This window comes from Notamacropus eugenii, chromosome 6 (assembly GCF_028372415.1).
Source record: "Notamacropus eugenii isolate mMacEug1 chromosome 6, mMacEug1.pri_v2, whole genome shotgun sequence".
Taxonomy (NCBI): domain Eukaryota; kingdom Metazoa; phylum Chordata; class Mammalia; order Diprotodontia; family Macropodidae; genus Notamacropus; species Notamacropus eugenii.
The window spans coordinates 342421379-342435422 of record NC_092877.1 but is presented as its reverse complement, the minus strand read 5'-3'; the positions used below and the strand labels follow the sequence as shown (position 1 = coordinate 342435422).

General features: G+C 39.0%; 1 long non-coding RNA gene across 1 annotated transcript; it reads left to right on the top strand.

The window, feature by feature from the left end:
- Positions 1-7116: 7116 nt before the first annotated feature.
- LOC140511708 (uncharacterized) lies at positions 7117-12727 on the top strand. The gene is made up of 2 exons (XR_011969646.1): positions 7117-7290; positions 12559-12727. It is a non-coding gene; the product is annotated as an uncharacterized lncRNA (long non-coding RNA).
- Positions 12728-14044: the final 1317 nt, after the last annotated feature.

The window sequence follows — 14044 nt, the reverse complement described above, 5'->3', positions numbered from 1 at the left end:
TGATACTCATTTTATGACCATGGGCAGATCACTTAACTTCCATAAATCTCAGTTTCTTCCTCATCTATAAAATCTAGATTGTAAGGCTCAAATGAAATCTGTAAATGTTCTTTTCAAAACTTAAAAAGCTAGAGAAATACCAGTTGTCACTGTATTCTGTTCACTCTTCAAAAGCATCAGTCTAAGGCGTATTTGAACCTTTTATCTTTTCTCTGCAGCATTGCTAGTGAGGAAATTGTCCCATTTTCCAACTGTTGACCTTGTATATCTGGGCTAGTGGCTCTCTCTCTGGTTACTCATAAAAATATAAAAATATGTGGGGGGGGGCAGGGTGATATGTGTGGTGATGGGGTGTGTGTGTGTGTGTGTGTGTGTGTGTGTGTGTGTGTGTGTGAGAGAGAGAGAGAGAGAAACCAATCTAATCACAGGAGTCTGTTTGAACCAATCTTAAACCCTTTTTGACATGTGTTGATGCTTGAAAGGTAGGTGTCCTACAGGTGTGTGGGCTGTCATGTTCCCCTGTGCTGTTTGCTTTAGCATCTTGACTGTCTGAGAGGGAGGATATCTCCAAGGATCTCCCCGGTGTGGCATGATATAGCATGCAGGCTACAAAAACAGCGCTTCAGGGGCCAGTTCCCTTAAGCTGCTGAAGGCAGAGCCCAAAGAAGGGGAAGCTTCAGTTCTCCAAGGGAACAATGAAGAGGAAAGCATTAGGAACCTATCTAAGTCCTTCACCTGGATGTACCAAATGCCTTCCCAGAACAATTAGGAAACCTCTCTCCTCAAAGGCTTTCCTTTTGGAGGATAAAGGGGAAATCCTTTTCTAAAGGCTTTCTGTCATGTTTTGAATTGCTGCATGGATTTTAATTTTGCATAACTTGAGCCTACCATCCCACCCAAATCACATTTTGCTCACTGGGAGACAGCATGTAAGATCAACCTTATTGTGGCTCCTAAGTGGGGGGAGGCTTCTCATTTCAAAAACACATTAGCAAAGGAATTTATTCTCAGGTAGGGCAGAGTAGAATGGCCATGTCAATATAACGACTGGTATTGCAACTCAAAGAAGGCAGCAGTTTTTTTTTTAGACAAACAAGGAACTGTCAGCAGATCTAAGGTAATCAATTACTCTAATCTAGTCTCATTTTTCATCTTTAGTTGATGTGACTTGGACCACATTATTTAAAAAAAATCAGCTCTGGTTTAAGCAAAAGTGTAAGTAATTGTTTCTTAGGCTATTAACAAAATATACTAACCCTTTTCCAGAGAGCTCTTTCTTTCAGCCAATCAACAAATCTGTATTGAGTGATTTAGATGAAATTTAAGAAATGTAAAGTTCTCTACTTGGGTTCAAAAAATCAGTTTCACAAATAAAGGAAGACTTGAATGGATAATAGTTCCTATTGAAATGATTTGGGGGTATTAAATGATGGAAAGATCAACATGGGACAACCAGATGATATGGTGAAAAAAATGAACATCTGTGTATTTTATACAAAGATAATTATAAACCCCAACCTGTCTTCCTATGTCCATTGGACTTTACTTCCAGCCCTACACTCCAGCCTGACTGACCTTCTATCTGTTCCTCACACATGACACTCTACTTCCCTTCTCTATACTTTTTCACTGGCTGTCCCCCATGTCTGGAATGCACATCTCCCTTTACTTCTACATCATAGACTAGACTTACCCTCTTTTCTTTGTTTTCCTCTATATTTCCAGGACCTAGGATAGTGGCTGGTACTATTTTTTGCCCTCTCTTCTTTAAGAGGAAGCTCAGACACTATCTTCTTCATGATCTTCTTCTTTCCTGATCTCCCCAACTACCAGGGCCTTCCTTCCCAAACTACTACGTGTTTAAGTTCTATCTGCGTGTATTTGTGTTCATTCCCTTTATTTTTGTGCAATGTACATTTTTATATGTATTTGTTGCTTCTCCAGTAGCATGTAAGCTAATTGAAAGTAGAGAATGTTTCATTCTTTGTATTTGTATCCCTGGCATGTAATATAGTGTCTGGCATAAAAAAGGTGTTTAATCAATACTTATTGATTGATTAGAAGGGTAATAGTCCCTCTGTGATTAGAAAGGTAAGAGTCTTTCTGAATTATGCCCAAATTGGCTCATGGTTCTTGGCCACTCCACCTTAGGAAAGACATTGATCAGCTAAAGATCATCCAGAGGAGGGTAATCAGAATCGTGATGAGACTAGAGATGGTGCCATGTGAGGATCAGTTGAAACAAATGGGGATGGCTAACCTAAATAAGACAAGGCTTAGTGGGGGGTCATGAGAACTGATTTCAAAATTTTAAAATACTGTTATATGGAAGGATGATTAATCTTGTTCTACTTGGTCCCAGAGGACAGAACCAAGAACACTGGGTGGCAGTTGCAAAGACACATTTAGGTTTTGTGTTAAGTAGCCCATCCTACTTATCAGAGCTATCCAAAAATGGGATCTTCCCTCCCCAGAGTCTTTGAACAAAGGAGAAATGTTTACTTATCAGTATTTATAGATCAAGGGTTAGAAAGGGCCTTAAGGTCAACATGCTTCATTTTAGAGATGAGAAGACTGAAGATATTGTTTTTTTCAGGTATGGATTGATATCCCTTCTTACTCTGAAATTATTTGACTCTGCAAAGATCATTTATTACAAAGTGAACAAAAGTGACTGAGACATATGGCCTCCATTCTCAAGTAGCTTACAGTTTAGGTGGAGAGGTGATGTAAATGTATGACCCAGTAATGCACTATGCATAGCAACAGGTGATAAATGCTAAAAGGTTGGCAAAAAAATCAAGTTCCAGAGGATTTCAGAGAAGAGAGAGATTCCTTTGGCCTAGGAGTATCCAAAGAGGCTTCCTGGAAAAAGTGAGACTTCAATTGGATCTTAATGAATAGACATGATTTGGAAAAGTGAAAAGTAGAAGGCTAGAGTGGTATGAGAAAAGGTATGGAGGTAGGAAAGCATAAAATGTACTTGGGTAGGGCAGTAAATAGTCTATCATGGCAGGAATAGAAGTTTCATAAACTCATCAGACCTAGAGTTGGAAATGCCCCAATTCAATCTATGTCTGAAACAGGAATCTCAGTTACAAAATTCCTGCCAAAAAATCATCCTGCTTCTGTTGAAGACTTCCAGTAAGGATAGCTTGGTGATTTTTGAGACAGAACATTATTTTTTTTTAGACAAATATGAGGGACTAATGGATGGTAAACTTGGAAAGGGAAGAAAGGACCAGATTGTAGAGAGTCTTGAATGGTAGAATAGAAATTAACTTAGGCTTCTATTTGTAAGCAGTAGGAAGTCATTGAGGGATTTTCAATAGAAAGTTATAGAAGTGGTAAAAGTGATTAATCTTTTAATCTTAGTTTGTAAATCCTCCTTTCCCTTAAGAGTTTATATTAATTACATTTCCCTAAATGAAGGAGAGATCAGTGTCATCTTATGAGTAGTGCATTAGTCTACCAACTCAGACTACACATACATTCTCCAAAGGGACACCCAATGACAAGATGACAAAGTCTTACTCAATGTGATCATACTACTGCCATTTCACTTGAAAAGTGAACATTTGACACTAAATGGATTGGTCTGACAGCATGCAGATGAAACCAAATGTCACAGAAAACCCCAAACTTCAGTCCAAGAAGTTTCAGGAGGTATATCTCCAACTCCTTTGCAGGATCCTTGCTCCTACCTCTAACATCACATCTCAATGAACTTTAGATAGAGAGGTAGGGGTGTGGATTTCTTCGTGGTGATGATCTACTTGGAAACTCAAAGACTCATCTGTTCATCCATCTATATATACATGCATTTATCCATCTGTTCATTCATCCATCCATCCATCCATCCAATCAATCAAGCTATCACTGAGTGTCAATCAAACTTATGCATGCCCTTAACTCCCCATCGTGATAGATAGTATGCATTATAGATACATTTTTATGGGAGCTCCTTCAGCCTGTTTAAGAGTGATCTGTTTAAGAGTAATAATAGAGTAACTGGAATCTATCCCACTAACCTCTTCAAGAAATAAGAATTTTGACCTCCTCTGATAACATACTCAAGTTCCCACTGTTTACATATGCCCACATCCAAATGGGTTAGAGATGTATTCAAGAAAAGTATATATTTGGTCACAACATGATATGATGCCTGTTCCAAGTATATGAATTTGTTCGGTCTTAAAGCAGTATTTGAAACTGTTTCTGGAATCATAACTAAGGTGGTAGGAATCAAACTTTGACCCAAGGTGGCAAAGTTTCAGTATTTTAAGAACATGGAAAAAACTGAGTTTAGCCTCTAATAAACAAGACTAACTAGTTAAAATAGGGGGTTTATAACTGGTATGGTCCCTATTCTCTTGGAGGTATGTGGCTGTATCTCAAGCTATCTCTTGCTATTTCTCCATGCCCACTCCTGCCCCTAGCAGTATTGCCCTGCATTCTCTGCTACTGCCCTTCTCCAAATGAACTGAGGCATCTCACATCCCTTGCCCTGGGCACAGAATTTCTACTTATAATTCTATCCATCTCATATCATAAATTGTAATTTGGTAGCTATTTTATTACTTTAGTTCATTAATATTGAAGTTTTTTTCAATGAGGATATCCATCATATGACTTCATTTTCATGTCATCAAACCAAACCATGTGTTCTTAAATCTTCACTACTTCTAAAGAGACATGGTTTTCTCAGTGCAGGACATCTCTCCACGGATGCGGGTTGAAACACTTGTATATAGAATGAGATAATTTCATGAATTTCTGTGCTGGCCTTCCCACCCCACCCCCAATCCATAACTTACTGGTCACTTTTAATGATAAGCCTCCTCTTATGGAGGCTGTTCTGCAGAGGAAGCAGATGACAGACAAATCTATAATTGAAACATTTCTATCTTGAAAGGACTTGCCAGAAGTCAAAATCTGTTGATTTAACCATTGAAAATCTAGGTTTAATATCAATTCAATGGAAAAAATGGCATTATCTCTTATCAGGTGAAGATGAATCATGGGATTGATTCTTTCTTTTCAGTCATTTTATTTGGGTCATCCTAGAGTGAGATTGCTACAAAATTGTTTGGTAGAAATCTAATGTCGAAGTCATGAAGCCCTGGGTTCACAATCCAACCTCTGGCACACACTGGTTATGTGACTCTGGGAAAGGCACTTAACTACTCAGAGCCTTCATATAATTCTCTAAGACTGTAAATTGTAGCCAAGTTGCTGATTTGAATCAGTAGAGCTCCATTCAGAGTTTCTGATGTTCATGACATAACATATCCATATTAAAAAAAATTATCCTGAAGACAACCCAGCAGCTCCATGGAACAATATTCACACCAATATGAATGTGAATTTATATTTCTTTTTTGAAACATTTCTTTTTCATAGGCCATTTTGAACATTAGTCTAATTTAAAAAGATGTACTTTTGGACAAGTGTCCATATTTAGGGTGAGGCATGGTCACTCTAAAGTATTAAAGGGTCATTTTAATGTCATTTAAATGACCTTCCATGATCTAATTATTTGGGAGTAGGGAAATTTGGGAGGGTAGCTAAGATAGATCATTTCATTCCAGTTCAATCCAATAATCATTTATTAAGTGACACATTTGCATAAGGCACTGTGTTGAAGAGTTCTTACCCTCTAAGAGCCGATGTGCTATTGAGAGGATACAACATGTATATGGATAAGTAAATACAGAATAATTTCAAGGGGTAGGGAGAGCCAACAACTTTGGCAATAGGAAAAGGAATCATGTAAAAAGTGGTACCCAAGTTTTGCTTTGAAGGAAGTTGGAGATTGTGCCATGTGGAGAAGAGGAAGGAACACCATATATGTGGTGGGCTATCAATGCAAAGGGATGGAGGAGAAAGACGTAATGAGAGCATAAGAAAGGAGAATAAGTGGATCAGCTGGCTTGGAATGAAGAATACCTCCAAACTGAATAATGTGAAATTAGATGGAAAAGGTAGATGTGGGTCTCAGATTTTGTCAGATGAATGCCAGTCTGCAGAATTTGAATTTTACTTTGGAGGAAATCAGGAGCCATTGAAGATTTTTGAGTGGGGAAATGACATGGTTAGATTTATACTTTAATAATGTCACTCTTGTTGCTAAGATCTCTAGACTGATTGAGGGAAGGGACCTTAATGATGATCTAGTCTAATCCCCTGGATTTGACTGATGAAGTTGAGTCCTAGAAAAGGGAAACATCTTGCCCAAAGATTTACACCCAGGCTGTTTCACTCTAAATGCAATTTTCTTTGACCATTCCAGAGTGACTTTGACTTTTATCCTTTAATCTGGGAGGTAGTATGGTGCAGTAGAATGTGAATTTATTTTGGAGTCAGTGGATTTGTGTTCAAACCCTGCCTCTGACATTTACTATCTGTCTGATCTTGAAGAAATTACTTAGCTACTCTGGGTCTCAGTTTCCTTCTTGATAAATAAGGAAGCTGGAATAGATGACCTCTAAGATGCCTTCCTATGATCTTTTGGATCTAAATCCCAAGAGAAACATCAAAGCTAGTGAGTAACACAAAATAATGTGTGTATGGTCTTCCTGGGAGACTTGGAATTCATATTGATCCCACTTCACAATAAGAGTTTCTTTTGCTTAAATGTTTTATTTGCTAAGATTTTCCTTCTGAAGAAGACACGTAAATGCCATGAAGGTTTTCTGTTCTGGTTCACTGCTGAGTTGAATGAGAGCTGATCCATAGCAAACTCTGTCTAGACTTTGTGAATGGCTTAGCCCCCACTACCATGTTAGCGTCATCCTCAGACCATTGTTTAGTCCCATGAGAATGAGTTGTGGGTGGGGTGGGATTTCTAGGGAGGTTGCCTCCTGAAAGCTCCCACAAACAATGTCATTAAATAGACTCACTCGTTCTTTCTCCTCTGGCGCTCTGGCCCAGAGTATGTTCAGTCACCTACAGGCACCACTCATTATTGGCCCTCAAAACAATAATTAGGTACCACATTTTCATGGGAAGCGATCCATGCTACCATTGTTTCCTCAGCACAGTGACTCGCCCACTGCTGGTATTGTGACAGCAGAATAGAGAGGGCAGTAATATGTGGGTTTCTGTTTGTTTTTTTTTTTTTTTTTACCTTGAAGAAACAAAAGCTCTTCTGATGTAATGAGATACTAGAAATCTCAACAGAGCCCTCCAGTACAATGTAGATGCTTTAAAACATATATATATGATTCTGATGGAGCCACCAAGAAAGAATTCATCAGTACATGTGAAGAAACTTTGTGAGTCTAGAAGGTGAGTGTCCATTAATAAACATGAGCTGCTGGATGGGGTTTGATGCCCAAAGAGAGACCCTGGAAGGGGAAAGTAAGACTAAAGAGAAAAGAGTCAAGTTGACATTCTATAGCATGCTGCAGACCAAGGCCAGAGAACTTCAATACCACTCCCCTGAGGATATCTTTACAAAGAAATGGTGGACAGTGAAGGCAGATGCAGAGCAAGACAGTTTTTAAAGTGCTACTCCAAACCATTGGGATTTTACCTCTTGATCTTGATAACATTAAACAAGTGTTTTCTTAAGAACTTAAAGAATCACAGAAGGCCAGAGTCAGAAGGGACACCAGAGACTTTCTAATCCAACCAGTGCATGAATGATAAACTTTTCGCACTTAAGAAGTGGTCATCCAGCCTCTATGTGAAGATCTCCAATGAGGAAAATTTGACCACCCCCCAGGGCATCTCAGCACTGCAGAGCTCTAATTATTGGGAAGATTTTCCTGAAATCAATTCTAAATTTGCTTCTTGACAATTTTGTTCCTTAGAGATAAGCAGAGCAGCCCTCCAAATACTTGAAGAGAGTTTTGATATCTCCTCTGAGTCTTCTTTTATTAAGGCTAAATATCACTTGTTCTTTCAATCAATCTTCCAATGCAATGGACTCAAGGCCCTTTACCATCCAGGTTGCTTCCCTACTTATCAACGTGCTTCCCCAATGGTGATGCCAAGAGCTGAGCACCATACTCTTGGAGTGGTCAGACCTGGTCAACTTATAGTAGACCTTTCACTTCCCTGATCCTGGATACACTTCCACCTTGATGTAGCTCAACGCTTATTGTAGTTTAGTTAAAAAGTTGCCATAGGCATAAAAAAAGCATAAAATTCCATTTATCCTTAAGGAACTAAAATATAGCTGGGAAGGCAAGACCTGTTTCCATCAATGGCAATGGCAACAATGGCAATGACAAAAATGCCAGTTCTCTTGAGCTCAAAGACTTAGAAATGTTTCCCTCACCCCATCATCCTTGGGTCAGCCCATTTCATCCAGGAGGGACCTGAAGCGTAGTGAGTTGACATAACTTACCCACAGACACATAGCTGAGAAGTATTAGAGGCAGAACTCAAATTCAAATTTTCTATTGTTAAATCCATTTCACTACACAAGTCTGCTAGAGTCCTTTGAGGTAGGGATCTTTTTGTTCAAGTTAATCATTTTATTTTTATTATTTTTTTTACAAGCATTAAATTTTCTTTCCTACTTTCCCATTGGGTAGTAACAAAAAAAATGCTCATACCAAAAATGCTTAGTCACATAAAACAATTTCACACATTGACCATTCCACAAAATGTCTCATTCTGCCTTTTAAGTCCATCTGCTAGGAGGTAGACCTGATTGAAAAACAATAAAACAAAAACTGAAGTGTTTGGTATTTTTCTCAGCACTTAGTATTGTGCCTTATGAATGGTAAACACAATAAATTCCCTTAAATAAATGAATGAAAAAATGATCATCAGTTGAGTGGTACAAGTATAAAGTACTGAAGGAATTCTAGAAAGGAATGAGTTATCACAGACTGGGATGGTCTGGGAAAGCTTCACCAGAGAGATGGAACTTGGGCTGGACCCTGTAGGCTTTGGAAGGGGTGGGGGTGGGGGAGGGAAGGAACAATATGGGTAAGGAGATTTTACTCTGGAGATAAATATCCACAAATGTCTCAAGTGTCTAGTAAGCAATCTTAACTAGGGTAGGGCAACCGAAACTTTACCTTAGGGTATTGATTTTAATGGGCACTGACAGTGCTTGTAGCCCTCTGACAGAAGCTACACTGGCTCTCAGGTATACAACCATCTTCCAGGTGAAAGATCAGCCTATTAAAGAGGACTCTAGCAAGAATTTTGCCAGCAGTGACTAAGAGATTCCCCTGTGATTGTCGCAGGACAATCTATTCTCTTTACCCTTATAGAGATGGATAATAGAGGCCTCTTTGAACGGCTGGGGTATAACCTCCTTTTGCCATATAACCTGGAAGATTTCAGTCAGCTTTGGTATGAGCAATATTCCCTCTAACTTGTAAATCTCAGCTGGAATAGAATCAGCACCAGGTGCTTTGCCATATGAAAGAAGCCCAATGGCCCTCACAACCTCTTCTTCAGTTGGAAGTTCAGCTATCAGTCACCACCACAATACCTATATGTGGAACCATCACTTACAACAAATGGAGAAATTTTGAATGTTGTGGATAAGTTCACTTATCTTGGTAGTGTACTTTTCAGGAATGTACACATTGACAATGAGGTTGATACACGCATTGCCAGAGCTAGCTCAGTGTTTGGGAGGCTCTGAAGGAAAGTTTGGGGGTGAAGAGGTATTAGTCTGACTACCAAACTGAAGGTCTACAGAGCCATTGTGCTGACCTCATTGCTATATGCTTGTGAAACATGGACAGTCTACCAGCACCATGCCAGGAAACTGAATCACTTCCATTTGAACTGTTTTAGAAAGATTCTGAGGATCACTTGGCAGGATAAGGCACCAGATACTGAAGTCCTAACTCATGCTGAACTGCCAAGTATTCAAACTGTGCTTCAGAGAGTGCAACTTTGATGGGCTGATCATGTTGTTCAAATGCAAAATGTGCACTTGCCAAAAAGACTATTTTATGAAGAACTTGCATGGGGCAGGTGATCACGTGGTGACCAGAAGAAACGACAATACAAGGACACTCTCAAGGTCTCTCTCAAGAACTTTGGATTTGACTGTGTAACATGGGAGACACTGGCACAGGACTGCTCAACATGGCGTGCCCACTTCAGAAAGGATGATGTGCCCTATGAGCAAAGCAGAATTGAGACATCACAAAGTAAAATCAGGATGCACAAATTTGGGATATCCACCCCAAATATTCACATGTACTATCTGTGCCTAACCTGTGGTAGAGCATTCTGAGCTTGTATTGGTCTGATCCACAGTCAGACACACTGAAATTTCACTTTATCATGGTGATGTCATTTTGGTCCTCTTCGAAGACGAAGGACAACCAGCCCTCTGACAGACTGGGGTGATCTCATTTCTTGTCCCATCCTGTTCATAACTCCTTCCTATGTGCTCTCCAGAAGTAGCCTCATATCAGTACCTCAGAATCTCTGTCCCCTACCTGCAGGGCAATATTTATGGCCTCTTCCAATGGAGAGGGGGTGGTCACTTTTAGTGCTGTTTTCCCTGAGGATACAAATTTCTTAGTTAAGGCTCCCCCAGCAAATAGAACACTGCTCCTTCACTCTGAAATATTTAGTATCTACTTTGAGTTGTCATGTCCTCTCCCTACCCTCTGGGAAATCATTCAAAAATAACTATTTGGATTTCTACAAGATTTATGCAAAAATTCCACACATCTCCTCCTCCTGCACACCCCAAAGCAAAAGAGCATTGCTATATGATAGACAGAGCTAGAGGAAGGCACGCTGCTCAGTGCATCCTCATAGGAGAGAAAACCAAACGAAAAGCTTTAACCAATGGGAATGTGAAATGGAGAACATTTTCTTATGGGAATGCAGTGTATCCTAGAGATGAAACTTTTTGGGAAGTGAGGGGCCCATCTATTAATAGCAATGACACCCCCCAAGTCCTTTTAGGTTCACAGAGTACTTTCCTTCCAATACCCCTACAAAGTAGGAAGCCCAGGTATTATTATGCCCATTATATAGATGAAAAGAAATTGAGGTGAAGTGACTTTCTGAGACCACATAGCTGAAAAGTGTTGGATCTTGGATTCAAATCCAACTCTCCTGACTCCCATGCTCTTCTTGTGGTAGGGTGAATGCTTCTAAGGCTGCCTGGGAATGGGTAGTAAATGATATATGGCTTGTAGAAGTTCATCTACTGCCTCTGAGTGGGCACTTTACTTTCAGACACACAGGGACAGAAAGTGGGGACAAGGGGAAGAGAGAGAGAGAGAGAGAGAGAGAGAGAGAGAGAGAGAGAGAGAGAGAGAGAGAGAGAAACTATCCTGACTTTGACTCCTTCTCAGAGAGGGATATGATTACACTTTTGAAACTAACTTAATTAGAGGCTGCCACAAAACAGAAACTGATGCATTATGTATAAAAATAATCTATATATCCTGAGAGACAGCAACTCCTGCACCTGAGCATTCAGAAATATGTGGATGGAAGGGATACCGTGCTGGGGCAGGCAGCTGTACTTCTCTATTTTTTTCCTAGAGAAATGGCTCTGCTATGGTTCAAACTTTTTTCCTACCTGTGTCACCTGGGGTGAATCAAGCTCTCTAGACCTTACTAGCCTTGTGACTTTTGATATCACTTAATCTTATATTAGCTTCAGTTTTCTTATCAGTAAAATGAGGATAAGTAGCTTCAATTCCCTCAAAGGATTATTGGGAAGACCCAACCAGATAATGCATGTGAAGTACTTTGCAAAACTGGAAGTGCTACATAAGTGCTACATAAACACAATTGTCATTAGTAATTAGTAATTGTCATTACTAATATGATTGATAAACCTACTACTTTATGTGGAGTAGACATAATAAGGCAGTATTCCATTAAGATTCCCTTGACAATTCCTGTTGCCTTTTGCTCCCTCATAAGTTTTCTCTTCCTTGGTCAGAATTGTCAGTGGAACACAGAGATGCTAAGCAGATAAGTGATTTTATTATTTATTTACTCATTAATTTATTTATTCATTTGCTCATCTATATATTCATTTTTAATTTACTCATTCACTTACCAAGTTATTTGTTAATTTGTTTCTTTGCTTCTTTCTTTCTCTTTTTTCCTTTTTCTTCCTCCTTCCTTTCTCTCTCTTTCTTTTCCTTCTTCCTAGCTTTATTTCTCTTTTTCCTTCCTTCCATCCTTCTTTCCTTCCTTCCTTCCTTCCATCCTTCCTTCCTTCCATCCTTCTTTCCTTCCTTCCTTCCTTCCTTCCTTCCTTCCTTCCTTCCTTCCTTCCTTCCTTCCTTCCTTCCTTCCTTCCTCTCTCTCTTCCTTTCTTTTTTTCATTCTTTCTTTTCCTCTAGCTATCTATCCATTTATTTATCTGCCTAAATACCATTTATCACCTATTTATTTTTCCACTTTTTATTCATTAGTTGCTTAATGTCTGTTCTAAGGTATCAATTTTGAAAAGCAAAGATATTTAAACAACAGTTTTAAAAAAGAGATTTATATATGTTTCTAAGCAACTGCTTTCCTAAGGATACTCCCAGTGTTCAGCTGCTAGTCTCGCCAGTCATATTGACCTACCCTATCATTTTTGTTTTCACACAGTCTACTGAGCCCATTCAGAATCACTGGCAGATTCAAGAAGAACAGCAGCGCTCCTGTTCTCCATGGTCATTCATGCTGTAATTGTCTCCCTTTGAGGCCAAGTCTTTGAGAGGCAACTGTATTCTATCTTTTGGGCCCAGATGTTTGTAACCTGCATCCCTCTCCCTGATCTTGGCTCTCTTTTCTTTATCAAGTGTGATAAAATGTAGCAAGCTCAAACACGTGGTTTTGAGGAAGCAGTTGCCTGTATTGAGGGGAACTGAAAACTGTCAACAACCATTTAGGAAAAATACCCCATCTCCATAGTAATAAGAATAACGAAAACTGAAACAACTCTGATGTTTCACCTCATACTTAGCAAATTCATAATGCTATAAAAGATGGCTATAGCTAATATTGGAGGGGCTACAGGAAGATAGACATACTAATACACTGTTGGTGCAGCTGCAAATTGTTCCAACTATTTTGGAAAACCATTTGAAATCATGCGAAAAAAGTCACTGAACTCTTCATACCCTCTGACTGAACCATACTACTATTTAACATATATCTTGAGGGGCCCCAAAACAGAAATATTCATAGCAGCACTTTTTAAATAGTGACAAAGAATATGAAACAAAGTAGGTATCCATTGACTGAGAAAGGATTTTACAAACTGTGATGGTAGAATGGATAAAAGTATTATAATTAGAGTATTAAAATCAAGAAGGAAATGGCAAACTACTCTAATATCTTTGTCAAGAAAACCTAAAATGGGGCCACAAAGAGTTGGACACAACTGAAATGACCATACAACAACAACAACTGTAGTCAGGAAGTCATGAGTCTGAATCCAGATTTGCCCAGCTGTGGGCAAATCATTTAACTTCTCTGTACTTCCATTTCTTTATCTATAAAATTGAGATAATTATAGTACCCACCTCCCAGGGTTATTGTGAGGATAAAATGAGATAATATTTGTAAAGTGTTGGTAAACCTTGAAATGCTATATAAATGCTAGCTATTATTATCATATAATAACTATGTTGAAAATAGAGACTTAGAAAAACATGGGAAGAGTTGTATGAACTGATACTGAGTGAAGTGAGCAGAACCAGAAGAACAACATGTATAATGATGTATAATGATAACACGAATGCATGTGTCCACAATAATCCTCAGCCCAACCATACAATTAGTCTTCTTGATGCTATAACCATAAGCTTGAGTTATTTTGTATTGTTGGTCTTTGGTTAGGTGTTTCTTTTTCACCTTTGGTACATGACCTTTTAAATGTCTGCTCCTTATGCAGCCTCACAGGTTTCTTTAGCTGATTACCCCTTTCTTTTCTGAAGCATGCTTATTGAATTCTTTCTTGTTGTGACCATTGATGATCAAAGCATTTTGATTGTGGAAACTCCTAATCCCTGGAAACATTATAACCATCGACAGATTCTGACCATAGCACCACAACTGTTTTTTTTGAGGGGGGGAGCAGTTTAAAATC